At 40.1% G+C, this 12,015-nt stretch overlaps 2 long non-coding RNA genes across 4 annotated transcripts in view; one reads left to right on the top strand and one right to left on the bottom strand.

Moving 5' to 3' along the window:
* The window catches only part of LOC135112946 (uncharacterized), a 46,042-nt gene extending 38,402 nt beyond the window's left edge, over positions 1–7,640 (top strand). For 2 of the 3 annotated variants that reach the window (XR_010274640.1, XR_010274632.1), the window contains exon 3: positions 5,607–6,046. This is a non-coding gene — a long non-coding RNA (uncharacterized LOC135112946). Of the gene's footprint in view, positions 1–5,606; positions 6,047–7,512 lie in introns of those variants that run through there. The other variant, XR_010274636.1, reaches the window with a different exon arrangement.
* LOC135112959 (uncharacterized) lies at positions 5,607–11,874 on the bottom strand. Its single transcript, XR_010274645.1, has 4 exons — positions 11,515–11,874; positions 8,379–8,464; positions 7,487–8,167; positions 5,607–5,735 (listed from the first exon to the last, which is right to left on the bottom strand). It is a non-coding gene; the product is annotated as an uncharacterized LOC135112959 (long non-coding RNA).
* Between the last annotated feature and the right edge of the window lie 141 nt (positions 11,875–12,015).

Here is a 12,015-nt window from a genome sequence, read left to right as displayed (position 1 = left end):
CTTGTGACTTAGTCAACTTGACTGGAGTCAAAACATTAGAGTGTTGTGCATGGATAAGGGTGAGAACCAGAGAGAGCTGGAGCGTCGAGAGCCACAGATGCATTGAGGTATGGGGGCGTGTCGCGGCCCAAGAGCTAGTCGAGACACTTCAATGTATGCACGTATGACAGCGTGGTGGGGCTCGACCAGGTGTCCTCGCCCGTAGTCGGGCTGAGACCTGAGAGTCCAATGAATGCCAGTGGGGCAGTTACACTACAGACAGAGAAGAGGCAAGCGGCAGTGGCAGGCGTTGGAAGAGCATGGTGAAGCACAACGAGGTGGCTGTGTGGCGAGGCACGTCAGGGTGGCCACGCCCAGAGCCAAGCTACGGCAGGAGCCTATGGTGAGGCTCAGTAGCGTGGTGAGGCACGAGGTCGTGGTGCTGTGTGAGGTTGGTACCAAACGAGTGCCTTGCCTGCTGCCTGAGCTCCATCTGGCTGTACGTCCTCCGTTGGTTCCCTACATTACGTCTGACTTGAATCCGCCTGCTCAAGAGTGCACTGCCAGCTCAAACTCTCCTTGCTTCGGAAGATCTGTATCATGACAATGTATGGTACCTTGGAGCCCCGAGCACGGGGATCAGAGCCACCACAGTCTCTCTGGTGTCTAATTTTCATTTACTATAACACCCAAATCCTTTTCCTCTTCTGCTCTTCTCAACCTCTCACTATCTGGCGTACAGCCAGATACAGCCAAATACCATTACTTTACATTTCTTTAGATAGAATTCCATTTTCCCGTCTATGATTCCACTCCAATATCATGTTGCAACACTTCACAGTCTTCCTCACTCAACTTTTTTTCAGCATCTTGGCATCATCTGCAAAAAGGCTCATGTAGTTATTCACACTCTTTGTCATATCATTTATGTAGACTGCAAACATGATTGGTGCCAGTATTGAGCCTCCACTATCGACTTTCCTCCATGATGGCTTCCGATCTTTTACCTCTGTTCTCATCTCTCTATCAATCAAGAAATTTTCCATCCATCTCAGCAGGCCACTCCTCAGACCACCATCGTGCTTGAACTTCCACAACAATCTCCTGTGTGGCACTTTATCAGAGGCTTTCTTCAGGTCTAAATATACGCAGTCTGCCCATCCATTTCTTTCTTGTATTATATCCACCATTCTTGAAGAAAAACCCAGCAAGTTTGTAACACACGACCTCTCTCTTCTAAATCCAAATTGTTATTTTTCATCACTCATTTTCTTCTAGGTACTGCATCCATTTTTCCTTCACTAGTCTTTCACACATCTCACATACATACCACTCTTGTTAGAGACACTGGTCTATAGTTCAATGGCTCTTCTTTCTTACCACTTTTGTAGACTGGAACTTTGTTTGCTCTCTTCCATTCAAGCGGGACTCTACTTTCATTTAAGAAGCTCTCAGTAATGTTGTGAACCACCCATGTCAACTGCTGATTGCATTCTTTCAACACTCCGTCAGATCCTATGTCCTTTCTAACGTCTAGTCCCTCCAACTGTTTCCCCACGTCTTCTTCACTTACTTGGATTTCCCCTAGACCCGTTTCTGTGCTCATCTCACTCTGCCCCACAAATATCCTGTCTTTTGTGAACACTGATTGAAAACTTTTATTCATTATCTCCGCCATTTCAGCTAGATCCTCCACATTTGATTATTTATGCTTTCTCTTTTTTTTTCATTTTGCTATCCCCATAATAGTTTTGGTTCCCCCATAACTTCCTTCTCATTACTTGTCCTTTCTTCTCAAATAACCTTTACATACTCATTTTTTGTAGTTGTGTGATTTTGCCACAGTTCCTGTGTATTTTTTCTCCTCCATCTATCATCCCTTGCCTTCTCCCTATCCTCCCTCACCATTTCGCATCTTCTGTTATACCAGCCTTTGTTATATATTCTCTTTGTATTTACTCTTGGTACACATTTTCTCACTCCCTCCTCATATATATGGATGAATGCTTCCCAATTCTTCTGCATGCTTTCTGTTGTAATAAAGGCGCTCCATTCCGTCTCACCAAAGTATCTCCTCATTTGCTCAAAATTAGTCCTACCATAGTTAAATCTTTCATACTTGTAATCTTCCACTCTACTTTCCTCTTCCTTTTCTTTGATATGAAACCTTATCATCACATGTTCTTTTTTTCCTATTGAACAAGTGTGTGTGTGTGTGTGTGTGTGTGTGTGTGTGTGTGTGTGTGTGTGTGTGTGTTACCTCCCTGTAGACTTGGCCCACCATACCACTAAAGGAACCATCTGGCAGTTTGGCGCCCCACGTCCCATCTGATGGCCGCTGATATGAGAACCTTCCCAGTCATCAAAGAGAAGAAAAAATATGTTATAATTGTTTTGTATCACAAGATTCTCGAGCAGGGAATGGCAAATATTTTCATCAATATGTCAAATTACTGAAATATGTCAAACTCCTCATCGTAATGTTTCTTAACTCTCAAAGTCTCAGTGTTTTACGAGAAGTTGAGTCCTTGCGCCAAGTACTCGAGGACGGGAACCATGTATCCCCTGAAGAGCAGCCGCTGACCGCCCGGAGCTGTTGGGTCTGGCTGCATGACCACCTTGTTCCCGTGGTTCTGTTCCATTGCCACCAGCAGATTTATCTCCCCAGAAAACCTATCAAAGATACAAGATGGCCGGGAAGACGTGGAGAAAAACCAGCGATTGATCTTATTATTACCATCACTTCCTTCACACACACACACACACACAGACACACACACACGCGCGCGAAAAAAAAAAAGATAAATAAATAAATAAATAAATAAATAAATAAAAAAAAATAAATAATAAACAAATTGAATAAATAAATGAGTAAATAATAATAATAATAATAATAATAATAATAATAATAATAATAATAATATTGATAATAAATTAAATAAATAAATAAGTAGAAATAAATAAACAAAATAAAATGTAACAAATAAATAAATAAATAAAAATAGAATAGAATAAAATAAATAAAAAGCTACATATGTGTGTGTGTGTGTGTGTGTGTGTGTGTGTGTGTGTGTGTGGTACCTTGATGAACGAACTAACAGAGGAAAAGGCCAATTAGTTGTAAGTTAAATTCCTCTGTATTCGATGTTTGTTACAGTGAGTGAATTTTGGCCGTTTCATAAGAACTTCAGTAACACGGATAATTTATGATTTAGGCATTATTTGCTACCTAGAGGTATCATCGGAGTAAGCTTATGGGGAAGTTTCTTTAGTTTTCATCCATAATTTGATGAGTTTGTAGGCGGGAAGAGCACTGATATATTGTACCACCGCCGCCTCCGCGCCGCGCTGCCTCGCTGCCTCGCTGCGTGGTGGTGACATGTCTGTTCCCTCCCGACACTTGCCACCTATCTTAATGACCCATTAGTTTTTTTTTTTTTTTGCCACATCGTATTTTTTCTTTGTCGCTAGTAAGTATTATGATATCATATATATAATTGTGTGTGTGTGTGTGTGTGTGTGTGTGTGTGTGTGTTTTGTTGTTGTTGTTGTTGTTGTTGTTGTTGTTGTTGAAGTCTACAGCAACTGGAGGATTAGTCTCTTTAATGGAGATCTTTTGTATTTTCCGCTCAAGGATGCGTTTTTTTTTTTTTTATGTAGGAAGAACACTGGCCAAGAGCAACAAAAATCCAATAAAAAAAAATGCCCACTGAAATGCCAGTCCCATAAAAGGGTCAAAGCAGTGGTCAAAAATTGATGAATAAGTGTCTTGAAACCTCCCTCTTGAAGGAATTCAAGTCATAGGAAGGTGGAAATACAGAAGCAGGCAGGGAGTTCCAGAGTTTACCAGAGAAAGGGATGAGTGATTGAGAGTACTGGTTAACTCTTGCGTTAGAGAGCTGGACATAATAGGGGTGAGAGAAAGAAGAAAGTCTTGTGTAGCGAGGCCGCGGGAGGAGGGGAGGCATGCAGTTAGCAAGATCAGAAGAGCAGTAAGCATGAAAATAGCGGTAGAAGACAGCTAGAGATGCAACATTGCGGCGGTGAGAGAGAGGCTGAAGACAGTCAGTTAGAGGAGAGGAGTTGATGAGACGGAAAGCTTTTGATTCTACCCTGTCTAGAAGAGCAGTATGAATGGAACCCCCCCAGACATGTGAAGCATAGTCCATACATGGAGTAGGCTTTGTAGGAGTGAACCGAACTCCATTCTGCTCTCGAGACGTCTTTCGGTCCTGTCTGGACCATCTTCAGGAGAAGAGTGAAGAGACTGGCGAGGAGACGCTGCTATAATTGCGCTTAGCGGACGTGGCGAAGTGCAGGGGGTTGAAGAGCCAATAAACGCTGGGCTTGGGTACGGCCAGGTAGTAGCCGCTTCGTGGGGAGAGAAACCTCTTGTTGCTGAATGTTGATTGAAGGTTTCTCTAAGTGGATGTGTGTTGCTTCTGTCATCCTGAGCCTCTTGATATCACTGACTTTTTCAAGGATGCTGGTGTTATTTTCCGTGTGGTGTCTCTTCAGGAAGAGTTCGTGCTCGGTGATGTAGTGGCGGTGTATCGCTCCATCTTGAAGGTGAGCAGTGATCCTCTTCGACAGGTTAGTAGTGGTGAAGCCGATGTACCTTGAATTTAGGTGACTACAGTCACCAATAGTGCATATATGTTGGTACGCGATATTCACTTCCTGCAGAGAACTCTCTGGAGGCAAACAGCTGTTCTTCATTAAGAGGCTGGCAGTCTTACGGGACTTGTAATATATAACGAGATTGAGCTTGTATCATCACTAGTAGGTATAACGTTGTTGAAGATGATGTTTTCAGTGCCTTCTCGTCACCTGTGTACGCTGTGGACATGGTGTTTTTGTAGTACAGCGTGATGCTCGGTTCTTCCCTCTTCGCTGTGTTTTCAGACATGAAGGTGACCATTCTCCGTGATATGACGTCATCAATTTCCTGCTGCGGCTATTCATTATTGGTGAGGAGCTGGGAGATTTCGTAATTCAGCGGTGGTAACCTTCCATGTAGAAGACTGGGTGAGGGTTCTTAACGAAAGCGGAGATGACACAGCAGCGGTACTTCTTAGGGCAGTCACTTTTTCTGCCTCTTTTTCTTCATTCCCTGCACCTCATCACGTCCGCTACGTGCAATTATAGGAGCGTCTCCTCGCCAGTCTCTTCATTCTTCTCTTGAGGATGGTCCAGACAAGACCGAAAGACGTCTCGAGAGCAGAATGGAGTTCAGTTCACTCCTACAAAGCCTACATCCTGACAAACGGACCCTTGTGCGGAAAGTACAAAAGATCTCCATTAAAGAGAATAATGCTCCAGTTGCTGTAGACTTCAACAACACATACATACTCAATGGCCTACTCACCAAAGAAAAAAAAGTAAAAAAAAAAAAAAATATATATATATATATATATATATATATATATATATATATATATATATATATATATATATATATATATATATATATATATATATATATATACATATAATGTGTGTGTGTGTGTGTGTGTGTTTGTGTGTGTATGTGTGTATGTGTGTGATAAATATAAATGCACCTTTTCCTTGGAACTGAGCTAATAAGGAAATAAGATTGTGACACTCACTTCCAAAACTTATTCCAGAAGAATGGCCGATACAGTTGGAGGCCACGTCCCACAGCCCATGAGGCAACTCTCAGCGGAGGGACGTCTGGGCCTTGGAATGGCAGCACTGCCCAGGCTGCTGCCCTGCGAGAGCCAGTGTTCCCTTGGCTGTCCTCGTGGCCAGACAGTTCGTCATTTTAAGTTTTATGAATGCTATTCATGGAGACAAAATGATAACGTCATAAATTGATTCCTCATATTCGCAGGATTAAGGAACACAGACATAAGTGAATAGTGAGTTTCTGCTGATACTTGTATTTCTTGATAAAGATAAAAAAAAAAAAACTACACACACACACACACACACACACACACACACACACACACACACACACACACACAGAGACAGTTAATAATACGTATGAATGATCAAGTAAAACTAACTAAACTTAATGCCTGGAACAAAGATGGTGAATGGAGCTCTGTTTTTATTAACCACACATTTGTTTCGTTGAACTTCATTCATTGAATGATGTTCCTTTTACCATGTGAGCATCAGCGGGTTATTCCTAATGCAAATTATGGAAGCACAAATTAATCGCTTTATTCGCATAATTATTTTCTTAATAGTACAGATTCAACGTTATTCCGAGTCATTGTAATTTAAATACGTGTAAAACGAGAGGGGAGTGTACTAACGACATACAAGAATTTTAAGGATTGTTCCCCAGAACCGCCTCAGCTTTTCAGCATGTACCTATTAAAGACAGATATGGACGACGCTCTGTTATCGACTTAAGGGTTCTGTAGGTTGAGACTTTATGTTACTATCGTTCTTCACGCTTCGTTAGCACAATTTTGGTGGGTAGGACTCCCTTTCAGGATCAGATGGTTGTTATGTTTGATTAGATTTTCTTTTAAAAGCCTTTGATAGATACGTAAACGAGTAGATCCGTATAATATTTTTGTGTTGCACGAAATACATACTCGTACAGTATTGAACACATGTGAAGGCTGCTGTGTGTGTAATTAACGCAACGAAATCCTACAATAGTTGTATGAAATCTGAGGTACCAAGAGACTGAAACACGGCAGTCAGCATTACTCTGGGGGGTTCAGAGGAAGGAACGTTGCCTTCGAGTTCAGGTTATATAGTTAGATAAATTTTTGTTTAGAGAAGCCCCTCACTATTATTTGGCCAACAAAATGAATCACGACAGTTAGCGAGACACTGGTGAGTCCTCAGTTAGCAAAGACGTGGATTTCAGGGGAGCTTAGGATTAGGAGGCCAAACCGTTTTGTTTGATTTAAGTTTTGAAAAATCATATTCACTTTCTCCACCGCCCAGTCTTTGCGATCCCTCTCCCCCTATCCACACACACACACACACACACACACACACACAAAAAAAAAAAAAAAAAAATAAATAAATAAATAAATAAAAATAAATAAATAAATAAATAAAAATAAATAAAAGTAAATAAATAAATAAATAAAAAATAAATAAATAAAAAAATAAAAATAATAATAATAATAATAATAATAATAATAATAATAATAACAATAATAAAAAAAAAAAATATATATATATATATATATATATATATATATATATATATATATATATATATATATATATATATATATATATATATATATATATATATATATATATATATATATATTGAGGAGAATGTGGGATTGGCGTTAAATTAGGTATTTTCCAGTCTCTAATCACGTTCACAGTACGTAGAAAAATGTAATTTTGACCACAGGCCCCATTGGTAATTTAAAATACCACAATAACTTATTAATAAGACATCAGTAAGTAAATAGTAATGTTAAGGGCTTTACGAGAGACCATTGTGAATCAATAACTTAAGGTGGCAAACAGTAAAGCTATATAAGTAATCTCATACCTCGATATCTCTACTTCGGCGTCCAGCACCACAAGGACGGAGTTGGTGAGGGACAAGGTCTGGTGGAGGGGATGGAGGCGATGGGGCCAGCGACGCGTCACCACGATGAGTTTTGTCGCCCACACAAAGAGGCGACTCTCGCGTGCCTGTAGAGCGAAGGCGACGAGGAAGGCTGGGTCGTCACTCACTACTATCACCACTGCCTCCCATGACGCCAGCCGCACCTGTTCACGAGCAGGTGACGGGAGTTATGAGGCAGCTATGCGTTAAATATTGCAATACCAACAATACTACTACTACCATTACCACTACTAAACATCTAGGGTAACACTTATAACAGGTACAGAGGCCTGGTACCCAAGTCCTTAGTAAATACCTGGCGGGCACTGGCGACGACCTGGTCAAGCCGAGAGGTGTTGGAGGTCACCTCAAACACCGCTGCTCCACGCGAGTCTCCGAGGAGGTCTTCGATTTGTCCCTGAAATAGTTGGCCCTTGTCTCTTTCCGTGCTAATGTACAGAGACAGCTGTTAACTGTTTGTCATGATAGGGAGAAGAATAAAAAGACTTACACTGAAACTTTTTCCAACAATAATGATGAGAGAGGCGTCCACTTGTGATGATGACTGGAACACTTCCTTCACAGCGGTGACAGCGTCTGTGTTCCACCCGTCAGCCGTAGCTGTGAGCGGATTAAACTAGTTATCAGGGATAACGATCGAACTTTATACTGTAGAAATGGAACAAGGGTGGAACAAGTATAAGTGTAACATCAAAATGTATTTTTCTTTTAAAAGTGAGGAAGCGCCACTTGTCGAACTGCATCTGACCCATTCCTGACCCGTGCTCACGCGAGCAGAATGACCACAAGTCATGGCGCGTGTAAAACTCACGGTCTAGCTGAGCCATGGACGACAGGGGGAGGCAGGAGATCGAGAAGGACCAGACACACAGCGACGCAGCCAGCCTCATGTCGCTGCTGGAATCGGGAGGAGGGAGTAACATAAACAGTGGAATTTACTTTACGTTGATAGTGTTTATATATATATATATATATATATATATATATATATATATATATATATATATATATATATATATATATATATATATATATATATATATATATATATATATATATATATAATAGAAGATAGATAGATAGATAGATAGATATCAGTTAATAATCAGGTCATGTATAAAAATTAGAAAAAAATTAATATATATATATATATATATATATATATATATATATATATATATATATATATATATATATATATATATATATATATATATATATATATATATATATATATATATATATATATATATATATATATTAATTGATTTTTTATATAATATTTATTCTTATTTTTCATTTTTATACATGACTTGATTGTTAACTGATCCTTGTTAACCGAACAGACAATAAGTAATGTTATGATGCAACTTAAACTTCAGTACAATTTATAATCCTCAGGTTTTCACAGCAACGCACAACACTAGCAGGAGTGCCACTGTACCACAGTGTCGTTGAATTCTTCAAGTTCTCTATTTTCTGTTTCTTGACTATTCTTATTAACAGCCTTAATGCAGTCAGATTTCTGAAGTGGACACAAAGGTAAAGTAATATAATTAGCCACATTGACGTAGTGTGATAGCAAACAAACTTCAGCAGTAAATCATTATCAATATTTCGTTGTTATCTTTGAAAAAAAAAAAAAAAGCAAACGCGCGGCAAAGAGAAACTGGAGTAATTCTGATTATTTAACGTTTTACTTAAAACTTCTGATTCCCTTCCATTTCTGTTTACTGCTGTCTCAAATATTGTCCTTTTTCTCATATCATTCGGCTGTCTTTCTGGGCAGTGTATTTACTGTGTATCTTACCAGAGCGAGAGTCATCAGACATTACCATGCTTTCCTATTACCACAGCCAATCCTTGGAGTTGGTTTTGCCTTCATATGTTGCAGCTTGTTAGTGTGGATATTTCGAATTTTATTACCACTACAGCATAGGTTTTTATTTTCCTGGATCCTTTAGCAATGTTCTTTAGGCAGCTAAATGACAAGAATCATGGCAGACTGGTGAAGGGTAAAGAAACAACAGTTTAGGCAAAGTTCATATTTAGGAATGTGACGTACACTCACAACAGGATGTCAGCGTGTGACACACGAGTAACAACGATACAGTGAACCTCGGGCACATTTATTCGTCAACTATTTGTTGGGTAACACGCTCAAATTCGATTGAAAAGGAAAACTTTTTTTCCGAACTTCCTTTATGCATAGGCTTTACTGAGACGTGAGACGTCTAAACCTCGGAGTGTTGCTGTGCATGTGCCTTTGGAAGAGACGTCATCGCCTCCGGGGTAGATGCATACACACGTAATCTTCGGAAAGCTGAGGTCGAATCTGAATGTGTAAAATATGAAAAAGTTGTATTAGGGTGGAGTGCAAAAGGCTCAAAAGCTCCACAAGTACTGTGGTGCAACAATCCAGACTGAACTAGTCCAGCGTCGTGCAAGGACGGGAGCGATATGCTCCACGGAACACCTGTCCATCTTGAAGACAGTGATGTTGTGAAGGAGGAGGAGAGGTCGCTGTGTGTCACGCTGATTGGCAGCTCCGTGCTTGTGCTCGTCGCGGCGGGTAACAAGTGGTGCTGGTTGCCGTTGTCAGACTTGCGTGAGGTTTCATAACGCCCCCACCAACGCAACCAGCGCCGCACTGTATGGGGACTTCTGCCGGTAAGCCGCGCGATAGAGCGCACCGACAGCCCCTCAGACCACAGCCACAGGAAGGACAACCGTTCGTAAAGACAGGTTTCTCCTCGAGATTGAAACTCATTGATTCCTTTGTAGGGGAGCAGCAGCATCTGAAGGTCTTAGGAAAGAAAAATGTTGCAGCTGATTAACGGAAGGAACCTGATCTTTTGTGTGTGTGTGTGTGTGTGTGTGTGTGTGTGTGTGTGTGTGTGTTATCTATTTATCAATTTATGTATTGTTTTGTTTTATTTTATTAATTTACTTATTCATTAATTAAATTAAAATAATCGATTTATTTATTTATTTTCATGGAGACGGCAGGCCTTGAGAGTAACGCTGTTATATTTAGATTTTCGTAAACAGTGGTCACTGTTCTGTTTCAAGAACAATGAACATATATTTCCTGTTTGTGAACATGTTTAGAGCCTTACCATTCAAATTTCTGATTGGGGCAGAGCAAACTTAGTATTGTTCAATGCCTCAAAAACTCAATTCCTCCATCTGTCAACTCAACGCAACCTTCCAGACAACTATCCCTCTTCAATAACACTCAACCGTCCCCTTCTTCTACACTGAACATCTTCGGTCTGTCCTTTACTTTAATCTCAACTGGAAACTTCACATCTCATCTCTAGCTAAAACAACTTCTATGAAGTTAGGTGTTCTGAGTCGTCTCCAACAGTTTTTCTCATCCCCAGCCGCTAATTCTGTACAGGGGCCTTAACCGTCCATGTATGGAGTATGCTTCACAAGTATGTCGGGGTTCCACTCATACCACTCTTTTAGACAGGATGTAATCAAAAGCTTTTCGTCTTATCAATTCCTGTCCTCTAATTAACTTTCTTCAGCCTCTTTCTAATCGCCGCAATGTTGCATCTCTTGCTATCTTCTACCGCTATTTTCATGCCAACTGATCTGATCTTGCTAACTGCATGCCTCCCCTCTTCCCGCGCCCTCGCTGCACAAGACTCTTCTTTTTCTCATCCCTATTCTATCCATCTCTCTAATGCAAGAGACAACCAGTATTCTCCTCATTCATTCATCCCTTTCTCTGGTAAACTCTGGAACTCCCTGCCTGCTTCTGTATTTTCACCTTCCTATGACTTGAACTCTTTCAAGAGGAAGGTTTCAAGACACTTACCCTGATCGGTACAGGCGTCTATCATTTTTAAAGTATTTCACTCGCTTCCTTATTTGTAAATATAATTAAAATGTTTAGAAAGGAAATTGGATTTATGATCGCCAGATCTCGGTCTTACCGTCTCTACGTAGGGCGGGGTGGGATGAGTCGAGGTCGATGGCAGCAAGTGACAGGTAGGAGCGCAGTGAGTCTTGGGGAGGAGCCCCGCCACATATATACATACATCATTACGTTGGCCAGACCACTGCTACGCACACTCAGACTTTCTAACAGTCTATGCTTGTCACCAGGATTACACTCTGAAAAGGAAATCGTTATTTTATTACCAAGTTGTGCAAATTGAAAGCAATACATGTTTCATTGTACGTCTACAGATACATTGCATAATTTCTGTAACGATAATACCACTGCTGCGCTACTGTTACTGCTACGTACTTCTGCTACTACTGCTACTGTTATTGCTACTGCTATTGTTGATGCTTCTGCTGTTGTTGTTGCTGCTGCTGCTGCAACAACAATAATGATAATAATAATAATAATAATAATAATAATATTATTATTATTATTATTATTATTATTATTATTATTATTATTATTATTATTATTCTGTTATTATTAT

Source organism: Scylla paramamosain, chromosome 2 (genome assembly GCF_035594125.1).
Source record: "Scylla paramamosain isolate STU-SP2022 chromosome 2, ASM3559412v1, whole genome shotgun sequence".
NCBI classification, from domain to species: domain Eukaryota; kingdom Metazoa; phylum Arthropoda; class Malacostraca; order Decapoda; family Portunidae; genus Scylla; species Scylla paramamosain.
The sequence above is the reverse complement of the archived record's forward strand: the minus strand, read 5'-3'. Positions and strand labels throughout refer to the sequence as shown.